The sequence below is a fragment of the Oryctolagus cuniculus genome, chromosome 2, assembly GCF_051225735.1.
Source record: "Oryctolagus cuniculus isolate XC-2025 breed Fujian yellow rabbit chromosome 2, ASM5122573v1, whole genome shotgun sequence".
Lineage (NCBI taxonomy): Eukaryota > Metazoa > Chordata > Mammalia > Lagomorpha > Leporidae > Oryctolagus > Oryctolagus cuniculus.
Window position 1 is genome coordinate 141442261 of NC_142868.1, and position 16647 is coordinate 141458907.

General features: G+C 40.3%; 1 long non-coding RNA gene across 1 annotated transcript; it reads right to left on the reverse strand.

Moving 5' to 3' along the window:
- Positions 1-545: 545 nt before the first annotated feature.
- Positions 546-16353, reverse strand: LOC149128075 (uncharacterized). The gene is made up of 2 exons (XR_016229680.1): positions 15964-16353; positions 546-767 (listed from the first exon to the last, which is right to left on the reverse strand). It is a non-coding gene; the product is annotated as an uncharacterized LOC149128075 (long non-coding RNA).
- Between the last annotated feature and the right edge of the window lie 294 nt (positions 16354-16647).

The following is a 16647-nucleotide window of genomic DNA, read 5'->3' on the forward strand; positions in this document are numbered from 1 at the left end:
CATACCTGGAAAAAATTTCACTTTGTCATAGTCTATAATTCTTACTATATATAGTTATATTCAATTTGCTAATAATTTATTGAGAATTTTTTTGCATGTAAATTCACAAGTGATATGTCTATATTTTTCCTTTCTTATAACATGTTTATCTGGTTTTGGTATTAGGGTAATTCTGGCCTCATAGAAAGTTCTGAAGAATTCCTCAGTTTCTGTTTTCTGAAAGAGATTGTGGAGAACTGATGTCATTTTTTCCCTTAAATGTTTGGGCGAATTTACTCATGAAACCATCTGGACTTGAAGCTTTCTTCTTGAAAGTTTGTTAACTTGTGATTCAGTTTACTGAAAGGATATAGGGTTATCCAGATTGTATCTCATCTTACTGAGTTACGGTAGTGTGTATCTTTAAAAGAATTGTGACTTTAAAGCAATTGTCAGTTTGTGTCCTTTCCATTCAACTTATCAATTTGCAAACATAGAGATGCTCATAATAATCCTTTGTTAGCACTTTCAAAATTCCTGAATTGGTACTGATAATCCCTAATTCATTTTTTTCTTTTTTTTTAAAAGATTTATTTATTTATTTATTTATTTTGAAAGGCAGAGTTACAGAGAGGCAGAGGCAGAGAGAGAGAAGTCTTCCATCTGCTGGTTCACTCTCCAAATGGCTGCAATGGCCGGAGCTGAGCCAATCCGAAGACAGAAGCTTCTTTCAGGTTTCCCACACAGGTGCAGGGACGCAAGCACTTGGACCATCTTCTATTGCTTTCCTAGGTCACAGCAGAGAGCTGGATCAGAAGTGGAGCAGCCGGGACTCAAACCAGCCACAGTGCTGGCCCCATTCATTTCTGATATTGACAATTTGAGTCATCTCTTTATTTTTGGTCAGCCTGACTAGAAGTTTATCAATCCTATTGATCTTTCCAAGAATCAACTTTTGGTTTCATTAATTTTCTCTATTGTTTCCAGTTTTCAATATCATGATTTATGCTCTAATTTCTATTGATTTTCTTTTGCTTGCTTTGAACTGATTGACTGAAATTACTCTTTTTCACACCTCTAGCTTCTTAAAGTGGAAGCTTGCACCATTGATTTTAACTCTTTCCTGATATATGCATTTGTTTTAAAATTTTATTTACTTAGAGAAAGAGAAACAGAAAGAGTCAGAGACAGACAGAGATCTCTCATGTGCTAGTTGACTCTCCAAATACCAGCAACAGTTGAGCCAGGCCAAAGCCAGGAGCTAGGAACTCAATCTGGATGTCCCCACATGGGTGGCAGGGACTCAACTACTTGAGCCAGCACCTGCTGTCCCTCAGGATATGAATTAGCAGGGAGTTGGAATAGGAGTGAAGCTGGGACTTGAACACAGGGCCTCCGATATGGAATGCAGGCATCCTAAGGGATGTCTTACCTGCTACACCAACACCCACCCCTAACAGATGCTGCAATCTTCAGGCCACAAATTTCTTTCTTTTTTTGTTATTTTTTTTAAGAAAAGATTTCTTTCCTTACTTATTTGAAAGTCAGAATTACAAGGAGAAAGGGAGAGAAAGTGAGAGGGAGAGAGAGAGAGAGAGAGAGAGAGAGAGATTTTCCATCCACTGGTTCCCTCCCCAAATGGCTACAATAGTCAGGGTTGGGCCAGGCTGAAGCCAGGAGCCAGAAGTTTCATCTAGATCTCCCATGTGGGTGCAGGGACCCAAGCATTGGGCCATCTTCAGCTGCTTTCCCTGGCACATCAGCAAGGAGCTGGATAGGAAGTGGAGCAGCCGGGTCTTGAACCAGCACCCACATAGGATGCTGGCGCTGCAGACAGTGGCTTAACATACTACACCACAGCGCCAGCCCCAAACACAGATTTCTTTCTAAGCACTGCTTTTACAGCATCACGCAGATTTTGATGTTATGTTTTATTCTTTAGTCTAAAACTTTAAAAAATTCCTTGAGACATCGTCTTGACTCCTGTGTTACTTAGAAATATGCTGTCTAATTTCCATATATTTGGGGATTGCTCCAGATACCTTTCTGTTACAACTTCTAGTTGTATTTCATTGTGGTCTGAGGACATTGTGTGATTTCTATTTTTCTATCATTAGAGTGTGTTGATGTGGTGGTAGCTCTGTATGGGCTTGAGGGGAATGTGTATTCTGTTGTTAGATGGAGTGTTTCAGAAATGTCAATTAGATTAAGCTGATTAATAGTTCTGCTCTTATAGATCTTGTATCTTTGTGATCTGTCAAGAGGAGTGTTGAAGTCTTCAACTATTACAGTGGATTTGTCTATTTCTCCTTGCAGTTCATCAGCTTTTGCTTCATGTATTTTGATTTTCCTTTCTTTTTTTTTTAAAGGTGCAATATTTTAAAAGATCCCCAAATGGCTGCAATGGCCAGATCTGTGCAGATCCAAAGCCAGGAGCCAGGAGTTCTTCTGAGCTTCTTCTGAGTCTCCCACAGGGATGCAGAGGCCCAAGCATTTAAGCCATCTTTTACTGCTTTCCCAGGCCATAGCAGAGAGCTGGATCAGAAGTGGAGCAGCTGGGACTCAAACCCATGCCCTTATGGGATGCCAGCAGCACTGCAGGCTGCATCTTCACCCACTATGCCACAATGCTGGTCCTGATTTTCTATTGTCAGGTGAATACATAGTAAAGATTGTGACAGCTCCTTGGAAGACTGACCCTTTATTCTGACAAAATGCTTCTCTTTATGTCTGATAATTTTCTTTTTTTTTTTTTAAAGATTTATTTATTTATTTTGAAAGTCAGAGTTACAGAAAGAGAGGGAGAAACAGAGAGCAAGAGGTCTTCCATCCACGGTTTCACTCTCAAAATGGCTGCAATGGCCAGTGCAGGGGCCAGGCAGAAGCCAGGAGTGAGGAGCTTCATTCGGATCTCCCATGTGGGTGCAGGGGCCCAAACACTTGGGCCATCTTCTGCTGCTTTCCTAGGCACATTAGCAAGGAGATGGATCGGAAGTGGATTAGCCTGGACACGAACTGGCGCCCATACAGGATGCCTGAATTGCAGGCTGCAGCTTTACCCACAATGCCAGCCCCAGATAAATTTCCTTTTCTAAAGTCTGCTTTTTGTAAAATTAATATAACAGGCGTGGGTGTTTGCACAGTGGTAAGGACTCGACCCGGGACACCCATAACCTTGGTTTGAGTCCCAACTCCACTCCTGATTCCAGCCTTCTGACAGTGCACAGCTTAGGAGGCGGCAGGTGATGGCCCAGGTAGTCGGGTTCCCAACACTCACACCGGAGACCTGGCTTTGAGTTTCTGGTTCCTGACTTTAACCTTGCCCAACCCCAGTTATTGCAGGCATTTGTGGAGTGAATCAGCAGATGAAAGATCTCTTTTTGTACTTTGGTCACTCTTTCAAATAAGTAAAATAAATAAATGTTAAAAAATAAAACTAATATAAGTACTCAGTCTTTCTTTTCATTAGTATTAGCTGTACATGTATATTGCAAATTGTAGGTCAAACAATAAAAAATTGGAAAAGAATTACAATTGCTATGTTAGGAGAGGAGGTAAAATGCGCTCAAATGAACTAGAGCCAATCAAGTAGAGAAGGCAGAAAAAGAGATAAAGAACAAATACGCGTAATACAGAGAAAGCAGTTACAAACATGGTAGATATTAATGCACATTATATCAGCAATTACTTTCAAGTATGAGGACTTGTGCTGATTTGCCTTGGGGAATCGGGCTATGTTTAATGTTTTCTGTAGATGTAAGTTTGTAGATGTAAGTAAGATGAAAGTTTTGTCCTGTAAGATGTCACGTTTTACTGGGTCCTTGTTGTTGTCTCCCCTGCTGTCTTTGGGCTTCTCAGAGAACAACTCCTTAAATAGTGTTTTTGCCTATTAACTCCTGCACCTGTAATCCACTCTTTTTATTTCCTCAAGATTTATTTATTTGTTTGAAAAGTAGAGTTACAGACAGTGAGAGGGAGACACAGAGAGAGAGGTATTCCATCCCTGGTCACTCCCCAAATGGTTGCAACGGCCAGAGCTTAGCCTACCTGATCTGAAGTTGGGAGCCAGGGATTCTTTCAGGTCTCCCATGTGGGTGCAGGGGCCCAAGGACTTGGGCCATCTTCTACTGCTTTCCCAGGCCAAAGAGAGTTGGATCAGAAAAGCAGCAGCTGGGACTAGAACTGACACCCGCACGGGATGCTGGCACCACAGGTGGAGGATTAACCTACTGCGCCACAGCACCGGCCCCCTATAATCCACTCTTTATATACTGGAGCCCTGTAATTCTGATAGTGTTTTGGAGACAGGAAGCATTCTACAACCTGATGATTCAATCTCAGTTTTAGTATGCCTGTGCCTCTGTGGCATGGGTGGGGAACCTTTTTCTCTGCCAAGAGTCTTTGGATATTTATAACATGGTTCATGGGCTATAAAATATTATCAATTTAAAAATTAGCCTGCTGAGCATGGGGGGGTAGGGTGGGAAGTATCACTATGTTCCTAAAACTATATATATGAAATACATGAAATTTGTATATCTTAAATAAAATTAAAAATAAATCTTAAAAAAAATAGCCTGCTATAGATTAATTGAATTTTAAGTCTCAGCCATGGTTGCCTTGGCAGGGGCAGACCAATAATCTTGCGGGCCTTATGCAGCCTGCAGAGAGGGTATCCCTCACCCCTGTGGGGTATTTCCCAGCTTCTCATGGCACCCTTGGGTGAGACAGGCCTGTCGGGGGGCACTGAAGCTGGGTCACTGCCCTTCCCCTAGGTGAAGGCTCGGTGCAGTCCAGCCCGAGCAGCTTGGAGAATGCTCCGGGAGTACTTCAGAATGAGCCCTCTTCCCCTCCTCCTGCCAGAGCCACAGGGTACCTCTCTTGGGTTATTCATCATAAGAATTTGGTGAGATTTCTGGAGATGAAACCTACAAGAGTGTGTGTTGGCAGTCCTAGGCTGCAGCCTCCACTGCTACTCCCTAACATATTGGTACTCACTCAGCCTTCGGTAAATTGTCAAAACGACCTTTGAAGAGCTGTTAACAGTTTATACTCACACGTGCTTTTGCTCTGGATGAGCAGATACCAGCTGTGGGTCTCTATTAATCTGGGTCTCTATATTTTGGATAGCATTTTGTCCTGTGACTTCAATTCTCAGATGAGTCCAGTCCAGGAAAAGTTGTTGATTTGCAATTTTTAAATTTTTTTCTAGTTGCAAAGATGGAAGTAATGACTTCTAAGCTCTGTTTGTCAGAGCTGAAACCAAAAGTCCTGAATTTCATACTTTTTGATGTTGTAATAATAGTTTTTAAAATGTTAATTTCTCATAGTTTGTTGTTACTATATAGAAATACAATGAGTTTTGTATTTTGATGCTATGTCTTGTAACTTTGCTAAACTAACTTATTGGCTTTAGTAGCTTTTATGTAATTTACATAATTTAATACGTAGATGGCCATGCTTTATGAAGTTATAGGTACACTTCTGAACTTCCACTTTGACTATGACCTTGTCTAAATAAGATCAAAGTCGGCGAACTCAAAAGGCTTCCATAGCCTTGGCAACTCATGACTAGAGCCTAGGGAGATTACTGACACTATAAACAAGAGTGTCAATTTATTAAGTCAACAACAGGAGTCACTGTGCACTTACTCCTCATGTAGGGTCTCTGTCTTTAATGTATTGTTCAATGTGAATTAATGCTATAATTAGAACTCAAACAGTATTTTACACTTTATGTTCTGTGTGGGTGCAAACTGTTGAAATCTTTACTTAATATATACTAAATTGATCTTCTGTATATAAAGATAATTGAAAATGAATCTTGATGTGAATGGAATGGGAGAGGGAGTGGGAGTTGGAAGGGTTGTGGGTGGGAGGGAAGTTATGGGGGGGGAGCCATTGTAATCCATAAGCTGTACTTTGGAAATTTATATTTACTAAATAAAAGTTAAAAAAAAGGTACACTTCTGTTCCAATGTGAATGAGTTTTTTTTCTTTTCCTTATCATATTGTAATAGGTAGATTCTCTAGAATAGTGTTGAATTGGGTGGTACAAATAGGCACCCCTGTCTTACTCCTGATCAATCTTTCTTCATCAGGTATGAGTTGTAAGTTTGGTTGTTAAGTTTTTCATAGGTGCCCTCATCAACAGTAGAAACATTATCTCTCAGTTCTAGGGGCTGGAAGTCTGTAGGAAAGGTGTCTGGGGAAACAAGCTCCTCTGAGGTTCTGAGTAGAATCTTTCCTTGCCTTTTCTTTATCCCCTTCTTTAAATTTTCAAGAAATTTATTTGAGGGGGGAAGAGAGAGAGAGAGAGAGAGAGAGAGAGAGATCTTCTATCCACTGGGTCACTCTTTAAATGCCTGCAACAGCCAGGAGTGGCCCAAGCTGAAGATGGGAGCTAGGAACTCAATCTGAGTCTCTCCCATGGATCATAGGGACCATCTTTTTTTTGAGCCATCTCCTTCTGCCTCCCGTGGTAGGCCTTAGCAGGAAGCTAGAATTGGGTACCAATACAGGATGTGAGCATTCCAAGCAGCACCTTACTGTGCCAAATGCTTACCCTTCTTGTCCCCTTCCTATTTTTTTTTTAATTTGTATTCATTTTATTTGTTTGAAAGGCAGAGAGATAGAAGCAAAGAAACACACCCAGAAATTATCTCCGGTCCACTGGTTCACTACCCAAACACCTTCAACAGCTGAGGCTAGGCAAAGCTGAAACCAATAGCCAGGATTCAGTCTGAGCCTCCTACATAGGTTGTATGAACGCTAACACTTGAGCCATGACCTGCTGCCTCCCAGGGCGCCCATTAGCAGGAAACTGGAATTAGGAGCAGAGCCGAGACCTGAGCCCAGGCACTCTGACGTGGGATGCTGGCTTCCCCGGGGGCATCTTAGCTACTAGGTAGAACACTTGCTCCTGTTGCATATCTTTCAGGTAGGAGGGCGAATCTGGTCTTGGTTGTTCACCTTTCCCAGGAGCAGAAATCTTACTTGGTTATCAGTGCCTTAAAAAGGGCCCCCACCTTAACACCCTGTGTCTGTGTATCCCCCAATGAAACCTGGCCTTTTCTAGTCAATTTGCCAGTATTGTTCACAAGCCAGGTTTTCAGAATCACCAGGAAGTTCAACAGAAATGCACATTTCTAGGTTCCACTCCAAGAGATCCTTGTTGCCTTGTTCTCAAGTGAGCCCAGTGATATGGCCCTGGTCACGGCGGTCTGAGGCCCACACCCGAGAAGCACTGCGGCTGCTTTACCTACTTTTTCCTCCACCTGGAATTCCTGCCTTCCGGTAAAGTCAGCCTAGTTGTCCCCTGCGAAACTGCCCGGAGAGACCTAGCGGGCAGAGTTACCTACTGCCTCCTTCATGTTTACATCTCATCTCCACCTTGTCTTTGTACTGTGACTTATAATTGGGTGTGCATTTATCTCCATCACTAGATTATGAACTCCCCAAGTTCTAAAACAGTGCTTGGCACCAGAGGGATGCTTGGTAGAGTTGCTTTTTGGAACATGTAAACAAATGATTTGATGAGAGCCACAAAGACTTCCAATCAAGCTTCAAGTTCACCACCCCAGAACTGCTCTCACGCAGTACAGTCTTCATGATGCTCACACCAGATATTATTAAACCACAGCTCCTGCACCCCGGGTGGACCTACTCAGCTGAACTGTGCTAGTGTTGGGACTTGGGCGTGGCATAAAGCAGTGGTTCCTAAGTCTGGCCAATAATCAGACTTGCATAGTGGGAGGGGCGGGACTTTCAGCAGCTCGTGTTCTGTGGTCCCACCTCCAAAGATTCCCACCCCCTAGGAACAGAACAGAGGCCAGCAGGTTGTATTTTGTTAAGCCCCCAGGAGATTCTTCTAATTAATCATCCAGGTTTGAGACCACAAACCTAGGGCTAGTCTTACCCAGGATGTAGGTCAAAATGAGTTTCCGGCCTCGGGGTGTTGGAGTCTGAAGTTTTAGGATGAGCCCCGGCCCCTGTGTGAAGGATTCTGCCCTTCACCCCTGGTGAAGAAATACTGTTTTGAAGTTTGGTACTTGTTGGTAATAAATGAAGCTTTGCTTTCCTTCCCTTTCTTGGAGGTTAGTCTTATGCAAACCGCTCAATTCTGGGCTTGGTTCCTCCAACCCGCATCTCTCTTTGGGGTTATCCTGGCAAAGAGGCAAGACTTAAATGCTTTATTCTCTTCTCTTCATATAGTATTACTGCTTTTTACTGTCTGCTCTAATTTCAGGGGCCTGTGCCTAGAAGCTGCTCAACAAGGGTTTTGCTTGTAACTGCTATTATTTGGAGGTGGTGATGCAAAACTGACTTTCTCTTTAACCCCACCAAGATTATGCAGTCTCTTTCCGTTTTTCAACTATCACCTTCTTTAAAGAAATAGGAGCCACCACCGCAGGGCTGGGGGAGAGGGCTGGTCTCTTGACAGGGGCAAGGAAGGGGGAAAGTTGTAGAAATAGCTGAGGTATGCATGTGAACTTCAGGAAGGCTCATTCAACCTGAATCACCGACATGTTCAGGTCTGCCCAGCACTAACACAGACCTGTGTGATCAGGTTCACTCTGGTGTCAAGGAGCCGAGGTAAAATACGGCAGACCCTGGCTTGATTCTTTCATTCGCTCTGGTCCGGAGGCACCCTCCACTCTGCCTCCAGGCGCTTCCATGCACTGAGCGCCTCTTTGCTGTGGTCCTTTGTTGCGGCCACAGGCAGGACTGACTTCCGCAGTTCTTCACCCTCCGTATATACAGATCAGTGTGACAGTTTAACAGCTAACGACTGTCTGCTCCTTTGCGAGAGGTGATCATTTTGAAGAGTTGCCAACTGCTTGGAGACAGAGAGGAAAATGCCTCCCATGGCAGTTGTAAGGAGTCAGGCTGTGACTCCTGATCTCAAGTCAGAATAGAGGTGGGACTGGTAAAAGCTGTGGACTGGTGGCTGGCGCAGTTCGCTGCCCCCTTTAATCAAATGGACCTGAAGGCAGTGAAGCACACACAGGTGCTTTGCGCAGCTATTAACCCTTACTCTCTCCAAGACTAGCCAGAACCTGGACTCTCGGGGCCAGGCAAGTTGCTTGTGGCGAGCTTCTCAGAGCTAGCAGGTTTCCAGCTGTTTGCAATTCATCATCTGGGGTTTTTAAAGAACTCCTACTCAGAAGGTGCCAAAGTGCCAGTGAAGTGAGCGGAGACGTGTTCAGTTAGGGGCATTTACAAGCGAGCTGTCTGTGCAGTTTTATCTGTAAGAGGGCTCTTGTTCAAAAGATCTGAAAAATAACGCTTTGCTGTGAAAGACATTGCTCTCCATCAACAGGAAGATTCCGCGTGGAGTCACCCAGCTGCTCTCCCTCGGGCCCATCTCCTCTCTGCGAAGCTGCACTGCTGGAGAATGGCAGTTATCAAGAGTATCCTCTTTTGTCAATTTTAGTGAATCAGAGGCTCAGCTTCAAATTAACGGAGGGCTTCCCCCCACTTCTTTTTTCATTTAAATGTCCCTGCTTCTTGAAACACTAATAGCAGAAAAAGGACAGTAAGTGATTGCATATGGAAAATGAAAATGCTCACTAATTTCAGTATGAAAGGTCAGGGGTTCGAATAATTATGCCTGTGTAAGTGGTCTGTCTCTAGCCCCTCACTCCAGTGGAGGTTACATTTCCTTACATTAGAGAGCTTTATTTCAGATTACACGTCTACCTTGTGTCAGATTGATACTGTCTGTATCACTAAAGGAGATGCCCTCTTAGAAAATGCAAAGACATGCTATTAAAACAAGTAGCATTTTTATTCTTTTGAAAAAACAATACAAATCAGACTCCAAAGTAAGTCAAATTTTCTACCAGAGGACCTTCCGATTGGCTATTTTTATTGGAAAATCACAGGCATATCAAACGTCTTTCTTTACGTACTTTTGGCTTATTAAAAAGTATGGCTTCCTGGGCCGGCACCTTGGCTCTCTTGGTTAATCCTCCGTCTGCGGCGCTGGCATCCCATATGGGCACCGGGTTCTAGTCCCAGTTGCTCCTCTTCCAGTCCAGCTCTCTGCTGTGGCCCGGGAAGGCAGTGGAGGATGGCCCAAGTGCTTGGACCCTGCACCCGCATGGGAGACCAGGAAGAAGCACCTGGCTCCTGCCTTCGGATCGGCGCAGCGCCGGCTGTAGCGGCCATTTGGGGAGTGAACCAATGGAAGGAAGACCTTTCTCTCTGTCTCTCTCTCTCACACTGTCTAACTCTATCTGCCAAATAAATAAAAAAATTAAAAAAAAAAAGTATGGCTTCCCAGACTGAGGCCTTGAACATGTTTAACTCCCTGGTGATACTGGAGATTTTATTGCCATGCCCTACACGTGTGTAACTTTGAATTGGGACTGAGCCTACATCCTGTCCCTTAAAAATACAGTCATTCCTCTATAGTGGTAGGGGCTTGATTCCAAGCCCCATTTTAGATATGAAAAGAGAGCATTCAAGCCCATTTGTATAAAATATACAGTATTTGCATCTAATCCTCTGATATACTTTAAATCATCTCTTCATTACTTACAATACTTAACACAATGTAAATGCTATGTCACGAGTTGCTATTTGTGTTGTTTAGGGAATAATGACAAAGAAAAAAGTCTAAACAAGCTCAGTTCAGACACAATTTTTTCCCCCTGAATATTTTTTAATGTGCAGTGTGTTAAATCCTCAACTCCGGATGGCACAGGTATGTAGGGCCAACTATATTTACATTTCTGAGGGGCCATTTTAATTTAGGATCTCTTAGGATACCTGATCTCAGTGCACAGACTGATGACCACATTTGCAATGGAAAACACAAATTTTGCCTGGAAATAATGACTTGCTTTTTTTGTTTTGTAAACACAGTGGCAAACCAAGTTACCACCTTCTCTTCTTGCCTGTGAAGCACCTGGATAGCAGCATCTCCAGGTCCATCACTACACAAATGCCCACGTCCTCAGCAGCGTGGCGGACAGGCTTAAATCCCTCTCCGAGGACTGATCAGAAGAGTAATCACTGCCCAATATGCAGAATTTTCTTTACCTATAATTTCATTGAATATAAATATCAAACATTGATACAAGTAATGGGCATTTTTCGTATTTAATATGGCATCAATAAAATGCTTTATCACCATCATTAGTTAGCGTCCTAACACCATGGTGAACTAATTAGTTCAGTTGGGTTCGTATATTATATTACTTAAAAGGAGTTTTTGTACTATTTCTTGGATAGTTGGAAAACGTAGTAAAATACTGCTTTTTAGGTGAATGCGCAAATTTAATATGAAAGCAATACTTCAGCTCCCATGTTACCGTCTCCCTTCGACAGTCTGGTTCAGGAAGCCTCACTTTGAAGACTTACTGCTTCTCCCCCAGCACTCGTAACTGTGTGACTTTCAGTGGCTCACTCGGGCCTTGGGAGCCGCCATTTCCCCATCTGTAAAATGGTGATTCATCTTGCCTACTTGGATCATGCCAGAAAGAGACTGAATAAAAACCCCAGTAATCAATAAAAAACTCTAAAATTATTACCAAAACTTTCCAAGATGGGGGAGTGGGTACTCTCCCCCACAGTTGCTTTTCCATTCTTTGGCTCAGTGTGCTCTCAAGTTCAGGTTTTCATAAACTTTCTTCACCATTATTATCACACCATTTGTAACATATACATAGATTTATTTTAACAGGGGATTTTATTCTGTTTTCATAAATGAGATTGTAATACTGCTGCCATGAACAGAAGATACTAGTAAAAATAAATATGATGACACCAGAGTAACCAGTGTTGCTCTGCGTAACGTGCAGTGTTGCATACTGGGTGCCTTGACAAGCACTGATCCAGGAGATGGGGTGGCCAGCATTGGTGATGTGGGGCAAGGCACTGGTCCTGCATCGCATGCTTAGCTTTGTTCGCCTTCGTCTTCTTGCCTGATCACTTGACCCTAAGAGCGACGAGTTTGAAACCCTGTGTTGTGACACCAGGCAAGCTGGAAGGGAGAGGTTGATGGCCAATTAGGCTTCTTCTCTTTCGTTATACATAAGGGATCTTTTTTGTGGCATCGGCTCAATTGGAATGTGTGACTAACTGCCTGCGAGGGTCACAGGAGTAAAATAAGAGATGCTGTTAATGCTCAGCCGATAAATAGAGTATTTTATTGGATCTGTGTCTGCATACTGCACTCTGTTTTGAAAAAAACACAGCCACATTTTGCTGCTCTCAGGGTTGAAAAAGTCAAAGACTTGCCTGACTTCCAAAGTGTGGCTTTGCCATGCAAAAAGCGCGGGTTACACCTGTGAGCCACTCAGCCCCGTCTGTCTGTTTCAACGAGGAGTAAATTTCATATGTAAACTTTCCATTTAGAACATGACATGGGGCAAGGGTGGAGAGGAGGGTAAAGGCTTTCCTCCACCTTTGGGAAACTCCTCTCCTGCTGGCATTATGCTGAGTATGTACAAGGAATGTAAATTTATTAGCCCAATTGAACATACTTAAACGAAAATCTGTTGCAGGAACCATAAGCACTTTCTAATATATAAAAATAAATGCATAGAGTATAAATAAATATTTAACCTGTAAGTTTTAAGAATCATTATGTACTTTCTGAAGCTTGGAAAAGTCAAAAGTTACTTAAATTTCAGATCTACATAACATAATTCTTTCATGCGAAAAAATGCCTTCATATATTACCTCATTGAGTTTCTTCAGTTCCACCCAGGAAAGCAAAAAAAAAAATGCTATAATTCTTGCTAAAAATAATTATTGAAATTCTACTTTAAGCATAGAGAAAGCTAAGGTCCAAGGATGTCCAATCATATTCTCCATATTTAGTGGGAATTAGAACATGAGATTTGATCTACCAGAAGTTAAGCTTTTATTGCAATATTACCTTTTCCAAGTAGGATAAATGGTCCTTTGGTTGATAATCATAGATTCCCTGGAACTCTTGGTTTCCCTCCCACCTCTCTAGCTATTGTGATTTCAGCAGATTTTAGTTCAGCCAGGCAAGGATTTTTTTTTTTTTATCAATTTCTATATCCATACAATTTTGTTTTCATTGAAGATACTCTCTGGAAAGAATCTTAATGATCATAAAGAGTTCAACATCAGCGCTAACGATACTAGACATTTCAAACATTGAGACAGGCAACATTTTGTGCTTTGCCATCCTAAAGCTTATATGATGTTGTTCCAAAATATGAGGAGACCTCTGCAGACTGTGCAAACTCAGCAGGGGGAAGTGATAGGAGTGTAAATGGAGCTCTAAGAGTAGACAGGGATTCTCCTGCAAGTGTTCATATACCAAAGTTGTGTATTTGAAAGATCATTGATTCTTTTGAACTTTTTATCTAGATCACTCTAATAATTGTATTCATGACTAGTTTGATGTGTAGATATATTATAAAAAAGCTGAAGTCTTGCATTCCCAACACTTTTATTATTTCCTTCAAGCCATTTTAAAAGGAAAATAATTTGCTTAAAATTCTGTTTCACTGTATATAGACTAAAAACCCATGAGAGTCCATTATTAGTATGCATTACAAATTCATTGATGAAAGTTTGCAATTCCTTAAAATCACTTGAAATGCCAACAGGCAATTCTCTATTACATTGCCATCGACTATAATAATTCTAAAAATTATTTCCTTGACATCTGCCTGCCCAAAATCACATCCACTGGGTTCAAGAAGCACGAATTAATTATTCTTGTGTTCAGGGCTGAAGCTGCAAATGCTTTGAAAAGAAATTGGCCCAATGTCCTAGGCACATTACTAATTCAGAAGTGGAATAAAAATCAGACTCCACATTATGAAAACAAATCTGTAAGCACAGGAACATCAATTTCAGGCTTTTTTTGCTGGTTAGATTTAGCTCCGTTTTTTCCTTGTTATTGTCACAGGCAAATATATCCTGGTTTGACTGAAATCTATTTTGCTTTCCTAACGAATTTATGTAACATCTCTTCATAAGATATTATTTCTCTTGTATTCAGACATGTCTAAGACAATGGAAATGATATACTTTGATTGTGAGGTCTGATTGTTGTTATTCATTACAGAACCAAGAAATACACTGGAGTTAAAAAACCACATATAAGAATTCATAAAGGAATGTTTAAAGGTTAACAAGGCAGAAATTATTACAAAAATTATCAAGCTTATTCAATCTTGATAAATAATGCAAACAAAGAATTAAGATACTAATTAATCTAAGAGTCTAGAGCACTAGCTGTATTTTAAAAATGTAGATTAAGTGAAATTACCTCTTTAATCAAAAAGCTTGAAATGATTTCCAAGTTATCATACAAATTTTGTAAAGATATGATTGATTTCATTGTTTAAATTCAGCTTTATTACTTCACAAAAATTCTCATGAATAATCTTGTATAAGCATTTTTTCAGAAGTAATATACTAATTAATTTCAATTAAATATATGTAAAAGAAGACATACTTTGAAAAATGCATCGCCCTTGCCATTTGTTAATATATTGAAAAAGTGTAAACCTTGAAACATTTAGCATTGAAAATATTCATTTTTGGTAATTTCTCAAGGGGGCAATTTATTAAATGAAAGGCTTTTAACATTAGCTAAAAGCAGCCCTGTAAATCATGGGTGTCGTCAAACTGCTTCATCACTTCATTAATTTAAAAGATTATTATATGCGTAACTGACATAATTTTGAACAATGTTACATGGTTAATTTATTAACGTGGAAAAGCAGAAATGACACACTGACTTGATTTATTTTTGTAATTGTATAATTTTAGAACTTTTGCCTATGACTTTCACTAACAGAAGAAATGACTCAGTGTCTCACTGGTAATTTTATCGAGATCTCTTTCTTGTTAATGCTTTGCCAGTGGCAATTTCTTCTGGTCACTTAGTTTTAAAATATATTTCTAACAGTATAAGACAAAGCTGTCTCTTTTTTAAAAAGTCCAGTGGTCAAATACAGGCTATACACTTCTCTACATTAATTATTAGGAGATGCTAATTTGTAAAAAGTATGTTTTGAGCTTTTTGGAGAATATTCTATTATTACAGCAGTATTGTTCCGATTATACATACTTGTAAGTCATTTTTCCTTTGTATTTTAAACCATCTTTTTAAAATAGCTTTGTATTTATGAAACAACCTTGGAGGCTATGTATTGTAATGATCTGATTGAATGCTTCTTTTTCTTTTGTAGTTGCAGTTGGTAACCTTTCTGCATATGTCATGAAAGACTAAGGAAGTAAGAAATCAATGTCCAGGTGTATTTTTGATCATGACTGGAAAGAGGATTTCTTCCCCTGGTTTGTATCTGAATTTGGGGCCAATAATATATATGTACCCCTCTTTTTTGTTTTTGATATAATTTATATTAAATTTATCTTATAGTCATTTGTAATAATAAAAAGTTTTCTGCTAATAAGAACTTGCAAAACATTTACATTCTTCTTACTTAAGTTTAGATCTTACTCACAAAGCAGTAAGAATACTAGTCCCAGAGAATCTTCTACCCAGTGTTAAATTTCCAAAGGTCTTATTAAGCTACAAAATAGAGATCGCTACAGAGGTCATAAAACCTGTATTTCAGCTTTAGAGCACTGAATTTCCCACATGAAATACACCCATCACCTTAATTCATAGATAGAGATATAATCAAATTAGTAGCTATAGGATCTGTTCCACGTCTCTCATTATTATAAGTGCACGCACGAAACCAGAGCAAAAATGAAAGCTATGGAACATGGTAGACACAGTTTCTACATTCTGTTTATTTATACACCTATAATAAATTCTGCCTTCAAGTCTTTTATTTGATAAATTCCTAAAATTATAGTGTAATTCTAATTCTGTGTTAAGAAATCTCAGTTTGCATCTATATGCTTAAAAGGATTATATAGACCATAATGTTAAATAGAAATTTACAAGAGCATAGGATCGAAAATAAAAGTTTTAAATAGTATTTAAAGCAGTCTAATTTAGCTACTTACCACAGCGTTTTGTCTATTGATGTCGAAGCTGAAGTGTACTTTACATTATCCTCCTTAGATTGCAATTGCTAATTATCCAAAGAGGCAGCCTCCGTGGATGGTAATAATTTATTCAATGATTCATTATAAGCACTGTGGTCGGCACAGGACTAGCATCGTGTGCTGGGAAGGTTCTCCAGTTGTCCTGCAGAAATATGTTAACTGGTTTGCACAACCAGGGAGAGCCTTCTATTCATCTACAAAGAGTCTCCACATTTACTTTTCTCATGAATTTTGCTGCTTCTCAGTATGTACAAAGGTATAACAACTTTAAAAATATCCTAACAAATATTTCCAGGAAGGAATTCAATTCAGTATTAGAGTTGACTTAACTGACTGATTAAATTCTTCTTCTTCTTCTCTCTCTCTCTCTCTCTCTCTCTCTTTTTTTTTTTTTTTTTTTTCGGTAAATAGGGTGAGGAGATAGAAAATGAATAGTTTAAATACATATGTGGGATAATAAAGGTTAGATACACTGTTGACAAATATTGGCAATCCTTTTCAACATGTTTTACCCAAGTAAGAAAAGCTATCTTTAGGTTCACTATAATCAATACTATTCAATAGGGCCCTTCCTTCCCTTCCTCCCTTCCGCCTCCCTCCCTGCCTCTCTCCGTTCTTCCTTCTCTCGCTCCCTTATTTCTT